Source organism: Palaemon carinicauda, chromosome 4 (assembly GCF_036898095.1).
Source record: "Palaemon carinicauda isolate YSFRI2023 chromosome 4, ASM3689809v2, whole genome shotgun sequence".
NCBI lineage: Eukaryota > Metazoa > Arthropoda > Malacostraca > Decapoda > Palaemonidae > Palaemon > Palaemon carinicauda.
In genome coordinates, this window is record NC_090728.1 from 189,354,265 (window position 1) to 189,369,264 (window position 15,000).

Here is a 15,000-nt window from a genome sequence, read left to right on the forward strand (position 1 = left end):
CATGAGCGACCTTTAAAAAGGTTTGTTTAACGCCATGATCAGCAAAAACTGTACTAGTCAGGGACACCCATACTAGGTTGGTTTGTTGTGAGTGATCAGACTAAAATCTCCCACCATCACCAGTCCGCATTTGGCCAGCATGGTGATGAAAACTGGGCTAACACCAGACATAGTTAAGGATATATTTGTAGCCTTTGTTCTTCAGTGGACTAGAAACTGCTTTGTTTTTGTTGTTATTGTTGTTGTTATTATTGTTATTGTTGTTGATGTTGTAGCTAAACAAAACCCGGAAATGCGTAACGTAGGCGTTAAGACAAAATAGCGTATCTTAATAAACGCCAAGTTAATTACTAAAGATAAGTAATTGAAATTCGTTCGCGTCTTGTAAATGAAATGCGTGAAATATGAACACGCCTCTTCGGTCAAACGGGTTTTGATATCAGAGTAATGTGGGCTGCGGGCGTGAGTGACGTCATAATTACTTTAGAAAATTAGAGAAATGAAAAATGAAAAGTAGGAAGGTGAATAGGTGATTCACGTGTGAATATAATTGGATTTCTCGTGGAATTCATCTCTAAATCAAGATTTGAAATCTTATGTGATTTTGGTTATATAGCAATTGTAGGTCCCAACGATATTATTATTATTATTATTATTATTATTATTATTATTATTATCTAAGCTACAACCCTAGTTGGAAGAGCAGGATGCTATAAGCCCAATGGCTCCAACAGGGAAAAAATATTATTATTATTATTATTATTATTATTATTATTATTATTATTAGCTAAGCTACAACTAGTTGGAAGAGCAGGATGCTATAAGCCCAAGAGCTGAAACAGGGAAAAATTATTATTATTATTATTATTATTTTTAGGTAAGCTACAACCCTAGTTGGAAGAGCAGGATGCTATAAGCCCAAGGGCTCCAACAGGGGAAAATTATTATTATTATTATTATTATTATTATTAGATAAGCTATAACCCTAGTTGGAAAAGCAAGATGCTATAAGCCCAAGGGCTCCAACAGGGAAAAATTATTATTATTGTTATTATTATTATTATTATTATTATTATTATTATTATTATTAGCTAAGCTACAACCTTAGTTGGAAAAGCAGGATACTATAAGCCCAAGGGCAGGGCTCCAACAGGAAAAAATTATTATTATTATTATTATTATTATTATTATTATTATTATTATTATTATTAGCTAAGCTACAACCCTAGTTGGAAGAGCAGGATGCTGTACGTCCAAGGGCTCTAACATAGAAAAATTATTATTATTATTATTATTATTATTATTATTATTACAACTCTAGTTGGAGAAGCTGGATGCTATAAGCCCAATAGCTGAAACAAGGAAAAAATTATTATTATTATTATTATTTTTATTATTTTTATTATTATTATTATTAGCTAACCTACCACCTTAGAGAGAGAGAGAGAGAGAGAGAGAGAGAGAGAGAGAGAGAGAGAAACTATAGTATAATTCAGTTCGTTTTATCATCCTATCGATATTTTGAAAAGTTCAAAAAGGAGAGAGAGAGAGAGAGAGAGAGAGAGAGAGAGAGAGAGAGAGACTATAGTATTATTCAGTTCGTTTCATCATCCAATTGATATTTTTAAAATTTCAAAAAGGAGAGAGAGAGAGAGAGAGAGAGAGAGAGAGAGAGAGATTCTAGGATTAATAATGATTACTTCCATCATTCTAAAGTAATGTAATTAACCTTAACATTTTTTATTTATTATTGCGTCCAGTAAACTATCGAATAACTAATAAATTTTTGTATCAGATTTATTAATAAATTTATCTCCTTGTGATGTTAATTGTCGACGAAATTAGTTAAATTCTTTTCTTTGTCTATTGTATTTCTTTGTATGTGAAAATAATGACTACTTATCTCTTAAGTATATATTACATCGTAGATTTTATGGCAAGCCGTCTCCCATTGCCGGCTAATGAGGGATTAGAAGTCAGTTGCTGGAATCCTTATCAACCTGGTGAATCTCTCTCTCTCTCTCTCTCTCTCTCTCTCTCTCTCTCTCTCCTTTGAAATTTTCAAAATATCAATTGGATGATGAAATGAACTGAATTATACTATAGTCTCTCTCTCTCTCTCTCTCTCTCTCTCTCTCTCTCTCTCTTTTTGAAATTTTCAAAATATCAATTGGACGGTGAAATGAACTGAATTATACTATAGAGTCTCTCTCTCTCTCTCTCTCTCTCTCTCTCTCTCTCTCTCTCTCTAAACTCAGCGTTCTGTGACGTAATCTTTGTAGTTCCTGATAATTTATTATCGGGTTAATACATTTCTGTTTTTAATACATTTTTATTTTGAATAAATTTTTGTTCTGAGTGATTTGAATTTCCTCGTAATAAGTAAAACTTCTCAAATACACTGTTAAAAAAAATGTAATTTTAATCGGAAATTCTCCGTAAAAATATACGGTTCAGCCGTATTTCAGTAAAATACAGTCGACCGTAATTTTACCCTACTTTACGGTATGGTGACCGTAATATCACTCCTTTACGTCAATATATCCGTTTATGAAACGGTAAAAATCCTGGAATAAATGTTGCCAGACATTTACCGTTTTTTTTAATTCAACTTTTTAACAGTATTTAAAAAAAAAATCATCAGACCAACGAACAAAATTTAAAAATGGAGAAAGACTACCTAATTTGATATAAGCAACTGATACGACTTTCGAAAAAGGGAAGGTTATATATTAAGGAATTAAAACAGAAAGACAATAAGATATTAGATAATAATTTAAAAATGGAGAAAGACTTCCTAATTTGAAATAATCAACAGATGCGACTTTCGGAAAAGGGAAGGTTATATATTAACGAATGAAAACAGAAAGACAATAAGATATTAGATAATAATTTAAAAATGGAGAAAGACTACCTAATTTGAAATAAATAATCGACAAATGCGACTTTCGAAAAAGGGAAGGTTATATATTAACGAATGAAAACAGAAAGACAATAAGATATTAGATAATAATTTAAAAATGGAGAAAGACTACCTAATTTGAAACGATCAACAGATGCGACTTTCGAAAAAGGGAAGGTTATATATTGCGACTCTCGAAAAAGGGAAGGTTATATATTAACGAATTAAAACAGAAAGGCAATAAGATATTAGTTAATAATAGTTACTTAGATTCGAGACACGTACACGATGACACGAGTGTGGAATGCACCTAAATTACGCACGATAAGATCAAGGACAGGAATACATACATGACCATTATTTTTGTCGTGCCATTTTATCCTGCCCGGAAATCGTGTTCCTACATTGGCCATGTTTCGTTACCTGTCTGTGGAACACATACACACACACACACACACACATATATATATATATATAGAGAGAGAGAGAGAGAGAGAGAGAGAGAGAGAGAGAGAGATCCCCATTTACAGTTGGCTAGAATAGTGGGTGGTGGGCTGGGATCAATCCACGTTCTACCAAACGTGAGCTAAGTGCTGTAACACTCAACCTCTCCCTGTTTTATATATATATATATATATATGTGTGTGTGTGTGTGTGTTTGTGTAGACACGTTTTTCGTGTGTGTGTGTATGTATGTATATATATATATATATATATATGTATGTGTGTGTATTTGTGTAGACACGTTTTTCGTGTGTGTATATATATATATATATATATATGTACGTATGTATATGTATATATATATGTATGCATATATATATTTATTTATAGATTATATGTAGATATATATATATATATATATATATAACAAAATGGAAAAACCAGATATAAATGAAAACAAGTTTTTTTTATTACATTCAACTTTGCTACGACTAAACCAAAATAAAACACACACACACACACACAAAAGACGTAAAGAAATGTTCTCAACCATCCAATTGTCAGACAATATATAAAATAAATTCCCAAAACTGGCCAACCGACAAACGTGGCCAATGCAATTGCAACAGATATCTGTGCAACTGGTTCTCTTCAACGAAGCTTCAATGGCTTAACGAGAATTGTCGTGAAAAGGAGGATTAAAGCTGTTATGGATATCGTTTTGCAATCGCCAATTATTGCTATCAATGCTTCAACAAGATCTCGTTTGGGCGTAAACCATCTTGCATCGTTAGTTTAACTGCTTGTGATATTTCTAGCATTGTATGTTTAAAAGTTTTAAAGGCCGCTCGTGAATTGCAGAGAGGCAAGGGATAGCGAAAATGCCGCTCATGAATGATAAGAGAGGCAAGGGATAGCGAAAATGCCGCTCCTGAATGGCAGAGAGGCAAGGGATAGCGAAAATGCCGCTCATGAATGGTAGAGAGGCAAGGGATAGCGATAATGCCGCTCATGAATGGTAGAGAGGCAAGGGATAGCGATAATACCGCTCCTGAATGGCAGAGAGGCAAGGGATAGCGAAAATGCCGCTCCTGAATGGCAGAGAGGCAAGGGATAGCGATAATGCCGCTCATGAATGGTAGAGAGGCAAGGGATAGCGATAATGCCGCTCATGAATGGTAGAACGGCAAGGGATAGCGATAATACCGCTCCTGAATGGCAGAGAGGCAAGGGATAGCAAAAATGCCGCTCCTGAATGGCAGAGAGGCAATGGATAGCGAAAATGCCGCTCATGAATGGTAGAGAGGCAAGGGATAGCGAAAATGCCGCTCATGAATGGTAGAGAGGCAAGGGATAGCGATAATGCCGCTCATGGATGGTAGAGAGGCAAGGGATAGCGATAATGCCGCTCATGAATTGTAGAGAGGCAAGGGATAGCAAAAATGCCGCTCCTGAATGGCAGAGAGGCAAGGGATAGCGAAAATGCCGCTCCTGAATGGCAGAGAGGCAAGGGATAGCGAAAATGCCGCTCATGAATGGTAGAGAGGCAAGGGATAGCGATAATGCCGCTCATGAATGGTAGAGAGGCAAGGGATAGCGATAATGCCGCTCATGAATGGTAGAGAGGCAAGGGATAGCGATAATGCCGCTCATGAATGGCAGAGAGGCAAGGGATAGCGATAATACCGCTCCTGAATGGCAGAGAGGCAAGGGATAGCGAAAATGCCGCTCCTGAATGGCAGAGAGGCAAGGGATAGCGATAATGCCGCTCATGAATGATAGAGAGGCAAGGGATAGCGATAATGCCGCTCATGAATGGTAGAGAGGCAAGGGATAGCGATAATGCCGCTCATGAATGGTAGAGAGGCAAGGGATAGCGATAATGCCGCTCATGAATGGCAGAGAGGCAAGGGATAGCGAAAATGCCGCTCCTGAATGGCAGAGAGGCAAGGGAAAGCAAAAATGCCGCTCATGAATGGTAGAGAGGCAAGGGATAGCGATAATGCCGCTCATGAATTGTAGAGAGGCAAGGGATAGCAAAAATGCCGCTCCTGAATGGCAGAGAGGCAAGGGATAGCGAAAATGCCGCTCCTGAATGGCAGAGAGGCAAGGGATAGCGAAAATGCCGCTCATGAATGGTAGAGAGGCAAGGGATAGCGATAATGCCGCTCATGAATGGTAGAGAGGCAAGGGATAGCGATAATGCCGCTCATGAATGGTAGAGAGGCAAGGGATAGCGATAATGCCGCTCATGAATGGCAGAGAGGCAAGGGATAGCGAAAATGCCGCTCATGAATGGTAGAGAGGCAAGGGATAGCGAAAATGCCGCTCATGAATGGTAGAGAGGCAAGGGATAGCGATAATGCCGCTCATGAATGGTAGAGAGGCAAGGGATAGCGATAATGCCGCTCATGAATGGCAGAGAGGCAAGGGATAGCGAAAATGCCGCTCCTGAATGGCAGAGAGGCAAGGGATAGCGAAAATGCCGCTCATGAATGGTAGAGAGGCAAGGGATAGCGATAATGCCGCTCATGAATGGTAGAGAGGCAAGGGATAGCGATAATGCCGCTCATGAATGGTAGAGAGGCAAGGGATAGCGATAATGCCGCTCATGAATGGTAGAGAGGCAAGGGATAGCGATAATGCCGCTCCTGAATGGCAGAGAGGCAAGGGATAGCGAAAATGCCGCTCATGAATGGTAGAGAGGCAAGGGATAGCGATAATGCCGCTCATGAATGGTAGAGAGGCAAGGGATAGCGATAATGCCGCTCATGAATGGCAGAGAGGCAAGGGATAGCGAAAATGCCGCTCCTGAATGGCAGAGAGGCAAGGGATAGCGAAAATGCCGCTCATGAATGGTAGAGAGGCAAGGGATAGCGATAATGCCGCTCATGAATGGTAGAGAGGCAAGGGATAGCGATAATGCCGCTCATGAATGGTAGAGAGGCAAGGGATAGCGATAATGCCGCTCATGAATGGTAGAGAGGCAAGGGATAGCGATAATGCCGCTCCTGAATGGCAGAGAGGCAAGGGAAAGCAAAAATGCCGCTCATGAATGGTAGAGAGGCAAGGGATAGCGAAAATGCCGCTCTTGAATGGCAGAGGCAAGGGATAGTGATAATGCCGCTCTTGAATGGCAGAGAGGCAAGGGATAGCGATAATGCCGCTCTTGAATGGCAGAGAGGCAAGGGATAGCGATAATGCCGCTCTTGAATGGCAGAGAGGCAAGGGATAGCGAAAATGCCGCTCCTGAATGGCAGAGAGGCAAGGGATAGCAAAAATGCCGCTCATGAATGGTAGAGAGGCAAGGGATAGCGATAATGCCGCTCTTGAATGGCAGAGAGGCAAGGGATAGCGATAATGCCACTCATGAATGGCAGAGGCAAGGGATAGCGAAAATGCCACTCTTGAATGGCAGAGAGGCAAGGGATAGCGAAAATGCCGCTCTTGAATGGCAGAGAGGCAAGGGATAGCGAAAATGCCGCTCATGAATGGTAGAGAGGCAAGGGATAGCGAAAATGCCGCTCCTGAATGGCAGAGAGGCAAGGGATAGCGAAAATGCCGCTCCTGAATGGCAGAGAGGCAAGGGATAGCAAAAATGCCGCTCATGAATGGTAGAGAGGCAAGGGATAGCGAAAATGCCACTCATGAATGGTAGAGAGGCAAGGGATAGCGAAAATGCCGCTCCTGAATGGCAGAGAGGCAAGAGATAGCAAAAATGCCGCTCATGAATGGTAGAGAGGCAAGGGATAGCGATAATGCCGCTCTTGAATGGCAGAGAGGCAAGGGATAGCGATAATGCCACTCATGAATGGCAGAGGCAAGGGATAGCGAAAATGCCGCTCTTGAATGGCAGAGAGGCAAGGGATAGCGAAAAGGCCGCTCTTGAATGGCAGAGAGGCAAGGGATAGCGAAAATGCCGCTCATGAATGGTAGAGAGGCAAGGGATAGCGAAAATGCCGCTCATGAATGGCAGAGAGGCAAGGGATAGCGAAAATGCCGCTCCTGAATGGCAGAGAGGCAAGGGATAGCAAAAATGCCGCTCATGAATGGTAGAGAGGCAAGGGATAGCGAAAATGCCACTCATGAATGGTAGAGAGGCAAGGGATAGCGAAAATGCCGCTCCTGAATGGCAGAGAGGCAAGGGATAGCAAAAATGCCGCTCATGAATGGTAGAGAGGCAAGGGATAGCGATAATGCTGCTCTTGAATGGCAGAGAGGCAAGGGATAGCGAAAATGCCGCTCCTGAATGGCAGAGAGGCAAGGGATAGCAGAAATGCCGCTCATGAATGGTAGAGAGGCAAGGGATAGCGATAATGCCGCTCTTGAATGGCAGAGAGGCAAGGGATAGCGATAATGCCGCTCTTGAATGGCAGAGAGGCAAGGGATAGCGAAAATGCCGCTCCTGAATGGCAGAGAGGCAAGGGATAGCAAAAATGCCGCTCATGAATGGTAGAGAGGCAAGGGATAGCGATAAAGCCGCTCTTGAATGGCAGAGAGGCAAGGGATAGCGAAAATGCCGCTCATGAATGGCAGAGAGGCAAGGGATAGCAAAAATGCCGCTCATGAATGGTAGAGAGGCAAGGGATAGCGATAATGCCGCTCTTGAATGGCAGAGAGGCAAGGGATAGCGATAATGCCGCTCTTGAATGGCAGAGAGGCAAGGGATAGCGAAAATGCCGCTCCTGAATGGCAGAGAGGCAAGGGATAGCAAAAATGCCACTCATGAATGGTAGAGAGGCAAGGGATAGCGATAATGCCGCTCTTGAATGGCAGAGAGGCAAGGGATAGCGATAATGCCACTCATGAATGGCAGAGAGGCAAGGGATAGCGAAAATGCCGCTCATGAATGGTAGAGAGGCAAGGGATAGCGAAAATGCCGCTCATGAATGGTAGAGAGGCAAGGGATAGCGATAATGCCGCTCTTGAATGGCAGAGAGGCAAGGGATAGCGATAATGCCGCTCATGAATGGCAGAGAGGCAAGGGATAGCGATAATGCCACTCATGAATGGCAGAGAGGCAAGGGATAGCGAAAATGCCGCTCATGAATGGTAGAGAGGCAAGGGATAGCGAAAATGCCGCTCATGAATGGTAGAGAGGCAAGGGATAGCGAAAATGCCGCTCCTGAATGGCAGAGAGGCAAGGGATAGCAAAAATGCCGCTCATGAATGGTAGAGAGGCAAGGGATAGCGAAAATGCCACTCATGAATGGTAGAGAGGCAAGGGATAGCGAAAATGCCGCTCCTGAATGGCAGAGAGGCAAGGGATAGCGAAAATGCCGCTCCTGAATGGCAGAGAGGCAAGGGATAGCAAAAATGCCACTCATGAATGGTAGAGAGGCAAGGGATAGCGAAAATGCTGCTCCTGAATGGCAGAGAGGCAAGGGATAGCAAAAATGCCGCTCATGAATGGTAGAGAGGCAAGGGATAGCGAAAATGCCACTCATGAATGGTAGAGAGGCAAGGGATAGCGAAAATGCCGCTCCTGAATGGCAGAGAGGCAAGGGATAGCGAAAATGCCGCTCCTGAATGGCAGAGAGGCAAGGGATAGCAAAAATGCCACTCATGAATGGTAGAGAGGCAAGGGATAGCGAAAATGCCACTCATGAATGGTAGAGAAGCAAGGGATAGCGAAAATGCTGCTCCTGAATGGCAGAGAGGCAAGGGATAGCAAAAATGCCGCTCATGAATGGTAGAGAGGCAAGGGATAGCGATAATGCCGCTCCTGAATAGCAGAGAGGCAAGGGATAGCAAAAATGCCGCTCATGAATGGTAGAGAGGCAAGGGATAGCGATAATGCCGCTCCTGAATGGCAGAGAGGCAAGGGATAGCAAAAATGCCGCTCATGAGTGGTAGAGAGGCAAGGGATAGCGATAATGCCGCTCCTGAATGGCAGAGAGGCAAGGGATAGCAAAAATGCCGCTCATGAATGGTAGAGAGGCAAGAGATAGCGAAAATGCCACTCATGAATGGCAGAGGCAAGGGATAGCGAAAATGCCGCTCTTGAATGGCAGAGAGGCAAGGGACAGTGACAATGTGTTAGTAGGACAGTACCTTAGAGACTGACCATATATACATATGATCATTGCCCAAGCAACTCTCCACCCAAGGTTGGATCAGGGAGGATCAGGCAATGGCTGCTGGTGACTCAGCAGGTAGACCTATAAGCTCCCACAAACCCCTCATCCTCAACTCACAAGGATGGTGAGGTTACAGACACTAAAGAAACTAGAGATGTTTGAGCGTACTCGATCCTCAGTCTGGCGATCACCGGGCAGGAACGTTTCCAATAGGCCACCACCTCTGATGAGTAATCCTTGGTGTTTGTTATTGAAATTTTTTTATAAGTTTCATGATGGACACTGGATAGGATATCAATTGCCTTTGGCTGACGAATCCCAGATAAACCCCTTTAGCAGTAAGATTTCCTATGCATTAAGCTCATACATCTTGGCTTAGTGGCTACTTAGTAAGGGTAGAAGAGAGTTCAGCTATGGTAAGCAGCTCTTCTAGGAGAAGGAAACTCCAAAATCAAACCATTGTTCTCTAGTCTTGGTTAGTGCCATAGCCTCTGTTCCATGGTCTTCCACTGCCTTGGGATAGAGTTCCCTTGCTTGAAGGTACACTCGAGCACACTATTCTAGCTTATTTCTCTTCCTCTTGGTTTGCTTAAGTTTTTATAGTTTATATAGGAAATCTTTATTTTGATATTACTCTTCTTAAAATAATTTATTTCTCTTTTTTCTTTCCTCCTTGGGATATTTTCCCTGTTGGAGCCCTTGGGCTTATAGCATCCTGGTTTTCCAACTAGTGTTGTAGCTTATCAAGTAATAATAATAATGATAACAGTATGTGTGTGTTTCTGCTAAATTGTTGCATTCAGTTTTCCCTATGTCGTACTAAAATTAGATAGTTCAAACTTGCAGCAAATGTTTTGATGTTGAACAGGCTGACATAAGTCTTTTTATAGTTTATATATGAAATATCTGTTTTGATGTTACTGTTTTTAAATTATTTTAATTGTTCATTATTTTCTAGATCGTTTATATATTTCCTTATTTCCTTTCCTCACTGGGCTATTTTTGTCCTATTGGAGCCCTTTGGCTTATAGCATCTTGCTTTACCAACTAGGGTTGTAGCTTAGCTGGTCATAATAATAATAATAATAATAATAATAATAATAATAATAATAATAATAATAATATGCTTCTTAGTCCTAATTGTCTTCCCTTATCTTCTGTGAAGATGGAAAACATGAAACCAGTCTTCCAGAAGTTTTGTTCCAAATTAAGAAATATCTACCTTGCACTACCTTAAGTTCAAACTGGCTGCAAATATTTTCCTGTTAATTACCCTAGCATAAGTTTCATCCCATAATTCTAGTTCTTAATCTAGTTTATTCTTCTCTGGAATATCTCTTATTGGCCTTAATGTTGTGTTGTATAACAACCTGGGTTTTATGCAGGAAAGGATAATGTTTTAAAGGTTTAAAGGCCACTCATGAATGGCACGGCCAAGGGACAGTGACATTGCCCATATATACATATGATCAGCGTCCAAGCCTCCCTCTCCACCCAAGCTAGGGTCAAGGAGGGACAGGCAATGGCTGCTGATGACTCAGCAGATAGACCTATAGGCTCCCCCAAATCCCCCATCCTTAGCTCACAAGGATGGTGAGGTTGTAGCGACCAAAGAAACTAACTAGTTTGAGCGGGACTTGAACCCCAATCTGACATTTATCAGTCAGGGACGTTACTGCATCGGCCACCACAATCCAATGAATATAATAGTAACTAAATTATGTATAGTATAGTTATTATCCTGTAGTACAAGAAAAGCAACAACAGTCAGCTGTTTCTAGTTCCCTGCAGGAAAAAGGCCTCAGACATGGCCTTCTACATGTCTGGGGTTTTGCCATCTCATCACCGCGCAAGTCACATGGGATTGGTGATGGTGGGAGGCTTTAGTGTGATTGCTCAAAGCAAATCAACCTAGTATGTGTGGCCCTGACTAGTACGGCTTTACTGATCTTTCACCACGTTAAGGTATCCCCACTCAAAAAGGTATCCTTTCATGGAAATCCTATTACATATTTACTATTATTATTATTGTTATTATAATATTATTATTATTACTACTACTACTACTACTACTACTACTACTACTACTACCACCTAAGCTACAACCCTAGTTAGAAAAGCAAGATGGTTATAGCCCAAGAGCTCCAACGGGGAGGAATAGCCCAGTGAGGAAAGGAAACAAGGAAATGAATAAACTAAACGAGAAGTAATGAACAATTAAAATAAGATATTTTAAGAACAGTAACAACATTAAAATAGATCTTTCATATATAGCCAAAAAAAAATGATAAAAAAAATCATCATCTAGGTATTTCTCTAGTGTAGTTTGAAACAAGTTATTCACGAATATAAATCTATGTTTAATTAGTCCTTAAAATGATCTCTCGATGATATGGACACGCCAGCCTCCTTGCCTTATGTCAATTAGATGTTATTTAATGTTTTTCATCACGCGAGTATACCAAAGTAATCAACTTTTAATTAATATCGCTTATCTGTGACATAAATCACTTCATTGAGATGAATTCTCTCTCTCTCTCTCTCTCTCTCTCTCTCTCTCTCTCCACTGGTTCGTCTCATTAGTAAGAGATTAACTGTTCGCTTTAGTAGCGAATTTCGTTTCATGTAGTCGGTTCAAAAGAGAGAGAGAGAGAGAGAGAAAATCCAAAGGTTTGTTGTCTACAACATATATTCTAATTGAACAGGATGTAAATGAACAGTAATTGAGAGAGAGAGAGAGAGAGAGAGAGAGAGAGAGAGAGAGATTTGTTATCAACAGCATATATTCTAATTGACCAGGATTTAATGAACAGTAATTGAGAGAGAGAGAGAGAGAGAGAGAGAGAGAGAGAGAGAGTGAGTCTAAAGCTACATTACAATATATGTCTAACCACCAGATACTCTCTCTCTCTCTCTCTCTCTCTCTCTCCCCTTCCTCATAAGGAAGCTCGGCAAGTTTGCCCTTCAATTTAGTACAAATACATTCTCTCTCTCTCTCTCTCTCTCTCTCTCTCTCTCTCCCCTTCCTCATAAGGAAGCTCGGTAAATTTGCCCTTCAATTTAGTACAAATACATTCATTCTCTCTCTCTCTCTCTCTCTCTCTCTCTCTCTCTCTCTCTTAGCCATTGAAATTCTTTCATCTTTTTTTAATTTTTTTTTGCATTGAGACATTATTATTCACATCACACTCCACACTTTTTATTTATTTATATTTATGGCAAAATATTAATGGCATCATCACAACTCGGGAAAACAAGTTGTGTTATAATGAAAGTTTAGATCAGGTTTCTTGGTGTTTGTTTTAAAGGCTGATTTGCACACATTATTACTTACTCCAAGGGAGTTTTAAATGACCTGCGTTTATTTATCGGTTTGTTTTTCTGTGAGCAGATTTACGTCACAACTTCTTTTATGGATTTTCAACATATTTTGATGAAGGATAGGTATTATACTTTGGAATAGCTCATTAAAATTTGGGGGTTTATAATAATGATAATAATGATAATGATAATAGTAATAATGATAATGATGATAATAATTATAATTATAATAATACTAATAATCATGATAATAATAATTTTACAAATTTTACTAATGACAATAATAATAATAATAATAATAATAATAATAATGATAAAAATGATAAAAATGATAGTAATAGTAATAATAATAATAATAATAATAATAATAATAATAGTAATAATAATAATAATAATAATGATAATGATATTAATAATAATAATAATAATAATAATAATAATAATAATGATAATGATAATAATGAAAATTATAATAATAATAATGATAATAATAATGATAATAATAATAATAATAACAATAATATTAATAATAATAATAATAATAAAATGATAATGATAATAATAATATTAATAATAATAATAATAATAATAATATGGTCAGTTTCTAGGTCATTGTCACTGTCCCTTGCCTCTGCCATTCATGAGCCACCTTTAAACGTGGTAATACAAAAAACTGGTTCATCCACACAAATGCCGGTATTTGGGAACTTTCACAAATATAAAACAATTCACCTTTGGAATTTTGCCGACAGTCATCCCTTAAAACTGAATTTAATCAATTAGCCTAGATAACATACACTCGGCCTGTGCAATTATCTAGCCTTTTTTTCACGAGAAACATTACTGAAATTCCTCGTAGTTTTTCATGAATCTGGAAATGAGAAACACCACCGAAATTCTTCGCTCAGATGCATTCTACTTAATTAGAATTTGTATCAGGAACCGAGCTTTTTTTTTTTTTTTTATACTGCTTGAAGATAATAAACCAATGTAATTGATAGATAGTAAATAAAATTATATTATTTACTCGTTCTTACTTTTATTCACCAAATATTGAATTAATATCAACAAATAATTTTTAATCTAATATAAATAATTATTTCCAATCGTATTAATTTTTTTCTTTTTTTTCTTATTCGTCTGCTTGGAGATAATAAACTAATCTAATAGATAGATAGTTGAGAAAAATACAGTATTTACTAGTTCACTATTTCATATTGTTTGATTATCTTTCATTCACCAAAAACGGAATTAATATAAACAACAAATTTTTAATCCAATATAAAAGATTATTTTCAATCCGTATTCATCTTTTTTTTTGTCCTATCATAAAGGCGCTGAGTTCCAGACAGATAACAGGAAATTAGTTTGTCAAAAATGAGGCATTAAAAATTTCAATATTAACTTTCAGGTATAATTTTACTCACTTGAAAATTGATTTTTTTTCGCCAAATGTTATATGAATTTATGGATATCTTTCTATCATGTAAATAAAATTATTAATAAAGATAAGTAAAGACAAAAGTATTATTATTATTATTATTATTATTATTATTATTATTATTATTATTATTATTACGTAAGACCATTACGGTTACATTGTTAAACTGAAAAAAATTATATAGTAAATATCATCATCATCATCATCATCTCCTACGCCTATTGACGCAAAGGGCCTCGGTTAGATTTCGCCAGTCGTCTCTATCTATAGCTTTTAATTCAATACTTCTCCATTCATCATCATCTACTTCACGCTTCATAGTCCTCAGCCATGTAGACCTGGGTCTTCCAACTCTCCTAGTTCCTTGTGGAGCCCAGTTGAAAGTTTGGTAAAATAATCTCTTTTGGGGAGTGCGATGAGCATGCCCAAACCATCTCCATCTACCCCTCACCATGGTCTCATGTACGTCTATAATTAATTTTTCTTAATGAGGCGCATTTGCACTGACTTGCAGCGGTGCCCCTTTAGCTCGGAAAAGTTTCCTGATCGCTGATTGGTTAGAGTCACCTTGTCCAACCAATCAGCGATCAGGAAACTTTTCCGTGCGAAAAGGGCACCCCTGCGAGTCGGTGCAAATCTGCCTCATTAAAAAGAATTGACTATAGTAAATATATCTTTCATTAAATGTTGGTAAAGTTTACAGTATTTCTTGGACCGATTTTTTAATAAATTATTGGAGTAAATCGTTCCAGTGATGCAAACGACATTTTGATTGACAATAGAAACTTGACCAAATAATATATTTTATATAT